The sequence below is a fragment of the Haliaeetus albicilla genome, chromosome Z (genome assembly GCF_947461875.1).
Source record: "Haliaeetus albicilla chromosome Z, bHalAlb1.1, whole genome shotgun sequence".
Taxonomy (NCBI): Eukaryota; Metazoa; Chordata; class Aves; order Accipitriformes; family Accipitridae; genus Haliaeetus; species Haliaeetus albicilla.
The window spans coordinates 55,943,540-55,947,274 of NC_091516.1; the positions used below are offsets into that span (position 1 = coordinate 55,943,540).

At 47.4% G+C, this 3,735-nt stretch overlaps 1 long non-coding RNA gene across 1 annotated transcript; it reads right to left on the bottom strand.

The window, feature by feature from the left end:
* Positions 1–218: 218 nt before the first annotated feature.
* Positions 219–1,638, bottom strand: LOC138683999 (uncharacterized). The gene is made up of 3 exons (XR_011323486.1): positions 1,554–1,638; positions 705–794; positions 219–437 (listed from the first exon to the last, which is right to left on the bottom strand). It is a non-coding gene; the product is annotated as an uncharacterized lncRNA (long non-coding RNA).
* Between the last annotated feature and the right edge of the window lie 2,097 nt (positions 1,639–3,735).

A 3,735-nucleotide genomic window follows, 5' to 3' on the forward strand; every position in this document is an offset into this window, starting at 1 on the left:
GTATTAGCTCTTTGTCCAAAATTTGTGCCTGGACCTGATTAAACTGAAATCCTTCTCTTCTATCTTCTCCAAAGTATTCCATCTATGGTAATGTGAATGCAGACAAATGAGTACAAAGAAGAAAATCTTCCCCATTCTGACATCTCTGGACTAGAAATAATTAGCTACAGGAAAAACTTCAGACCAAGGTGCTTACTCTAAGTCCCATATCCTCCATTCCCCCACTGGGGTTGCTTGTAAGTGAGAGCAAACACAAAAGCCAGAACAAGGGGAGAAATTTAATTAATTTGTTTGGGGAATTTTGGTTGGAAAAAATAAAACAGACAGGAGTTCCTTTGTTAGCAAAGGCTGCGGCTTCTTTTGTGAGCAGCTTCCATGTGGTCGTTGGTTGCACATGAGTAAGTGATTATCCTGTTTCAAGTAACATCCAGGAAACTCTGAAAAACCACCAGACATAATGACATTGCAATGTCTTAACAAATCAAATTTCTAACCCCTGCTGTCAGAGTTATGGTATTGCTGGGAGTACAATACAAAATAAGGGCAGAGCTATAAAGATCCTCCTTTAGGGGAAATAAGTAACTTCTGCTAATGTTTAACTCCGTGGGCTGCTGTTGCACCAACAGCTCAGGGCGGAGACTGCTCCAGAGTTTCAGCAACCTCTGCTCCGCTAACACAAGATGGTATGATAGTTAGAAACCCACCCAGCAGAAACCACAGTGATATCGGCAAGAGCAGCACTGGAAACATTGTATGGCCAAGGATCCCAGGCCTCCAGAGAAAACAACGCCTAGCTGAAGCAAAACATAAGAACAAGCCGAAGGATAGCAGACAATGCCAAAAACCTCCCATTTTTACTGAGAAAGGAACAGGCTGTGTCGCAAGACCCACCCTAACCTTTGCCTTAACCAGCATGCTGGGAGCAATGGCCCCAGGAGGAAACAGAAGCGATGGCGCTGCTGGCACCCTGCACCCTGGCACAGCAATCATGGCAGCCCCATCCAGGCAATGAGTTATTTAGGCCGTGCCAGCAAGCTGTGTAGTGTTCACTCCAGTGCCTAACACACAGCAAAACATCTTGCCTGCCATAGTCTGCCAGCATGCCTGCCCACTTCAGTCTCCCTGCTGAAACACTTGGGTTTCCAGTGGTCTGACAGCGTGCAACCTTGGCAGGTCTGCAGAGGGTTGCGAGGGAATCTTTCTTGCACTTTGCCAGCATCATCACGCATTTCTCCTTATATAATATAATGCATCGTCTTGAAGAGCTTTTTGGACTCACAGAAACCCAAGAGTCTCCAACACCCCTCCACTGAGCTGGCCATGGTCCTCCTCATACAGCCTAGTAAGCAGTTTGCATTATTCACAGTGAGAATTACTTTTGGCCCATGTTCAAGCTCATATTCACAGTTACCTCTGAACCCTATTTAGCAGCTCCACCAGTCACTTCCCAGCCTGGACCGATGCTCAGTGTTATCCCTCCCTCACCCGTGTGCACCAGGCACCCCTGGAACTTCTACTTGCTGGACTCTGTGAACATCCAAGTGGTCCGGTACCTCCCATTTAGAGACGTCCCTCTGGACTGAGGCTCTGCCTTTCACTGTGTCAGCCACTCCCTCATAATGATTATTCCCAGCACTGTGAAAAAAAAAAAAGTATGTAAGTATACATGTACATATATGTATGTATAGATATACATATAAAATTCCTGTTTTCTAGAACTTAATCTTTTGTCTGCAGACATGTGTTGCTGCACTTCTGTTTTTTGATGTTCCCTGGCAAAGGAAGACTTTTATTAAAAGCAATAAAAATGGCTACAAAAGAGGAAAACAACCTGAGCCAGAGTTTTGTTCAGGGTCTTACCTGTAGACCCCTTATGATGCTTATAATAATTTCCCTAACTAGTCAAACTTTGAATAGCAGGGTTTGTCCTGAGACATGATGCTGTTGGCAATTTATGTAAGCATTTGAAAAGCAACGAGGTTAATGATTTGTGAAATGGTTACCATAATAATTTTTCCAACACTTTCTACCATGCGCCCTGAAGCCAGCCTGTAACAGAGCACTAGACGGGATCTGTTGTGTTTTGTTTTGTTTTGTTCTCATTTTTACCCCACAAAGGTGTCCACAGAGTTTCTCCAGATGAGGGATGGTTCTTTATCGAGGTCTTTCGTTGCACTCATATAGGCTCCAGTAAAATCACAGCAAACTGATGCCTGAAGCTGAAACATGCCTTGAAAGAAGTCACACTCCTGTCACAGGGAAGTACAACCAGCACAGGTATTTGTTGTAACATTTTTCTTGGTTGAGGCATGTGACAGAGTGCAGCACTGCCTTCAGAAAACAGCCATGCATCTCGGTTGTGGAGAGGCCTTCTCTGTTTCCTGGGGCAGAGTTTTGGAGCATGGCATGCTCCACCTGTAAGATGGTGCTATTTGTAAGATGAACATCAGGATGGAGATGGTCCAAGCCCAACTCTCCACAGTCCCCATGGCCACGTGGGTCTGGGATGGAGGAGAGGCTCCCTTTTACACATGTATCACCACAGAGGTACAAAACTCTTCCTTAAATTCCAGCAGTGAGTCTCTGGGACCATCCTTGGATCCTCTGCCATGTCCATGGCCCCTCTGTGTTGGCATGGTGCTGTGACCCGGCCAACATGTCCAAAAGGCCCAAGGCTGTCAAGGGTCTGACACTGGGTGGCAACCTGCACTTTTGGTATAAGCCATGAGAAAGCTCTCCTGGGGCAGCAATTAAAGGAAGAAGGACCTCTGTACAGCTTTCTCACCACAACAGTGCTCGAGCTATAGCAAATTTGTTCTCAACAAATTCTTGTTTAGAGGAACAAGAACGAAAGCCAAGCAAACCTGCAACGACAGCAGAATCATGGGAAAATTCAGGTTGGGAAGGACCTCTGGAGGTGCCCAGCTCCAAACCCCTGCTCACAGCAAGGACAGCTTCAAGGGCTTGTACAGCCAAGCTCGGAAATGTCAAAGGTCTCCAGTAGGTCTCCTTTCCTTGTAGTGCGAACATCAGACCCGCATTCATTGCTTGGTGTGCCTCCACAGACACCCTCAGCATAGGCAGGTACTTTGGCTGTGTTTATTGCCACTGTTATGCGCACAGGAATCCCCCATCCGAGCCACCACAACTTGGATGGGCAGGGGGACAGGGCACTGGGGAGGGCGGAGGTCTCCATCTTTGGGGGTGTTCCTAGACACAGCTGCACAAAGCCACAGCTGTCCTGACCAGCTGCTGGTCAGCAGCTCCTGTGCTGCTGGGTCCCATGCGACCCTGCAGGTCACCCTGGGCTCAGCCCCATCCCCCAGCCATTCTGTGCACAGACAGGTGAGAGCATGGAGATGTGCACACACCACCCTGCCCGAGGTGCAGGGGAGCTGCTCCAGGTGTTCACCTTGTCGTGGTTTAACCCCAGCCAGCAACTAAGCACCACGCAGCCGCTCACTCACTCCCCCCCAATCCAGTGGGATGGGGGAGAAAATCAGGAAAAGAAGTAAAACTCCTGGGTTGAGATAAGAACGATTTAATAGAACAGAAAAGAAGAAACTAATAATGATAATGATAACACTAATAAAATGACAACAGTAGTAATAAAAGGACTGAAATGTACAAATGATGCGCAGGGCAATTGCTCACCACCCGCCGACCGGACACAGCGATTCATTCCCTGCCCCCACTCCCCAGTTCCTAAACTAGATGGGACGTCACATGGTATGG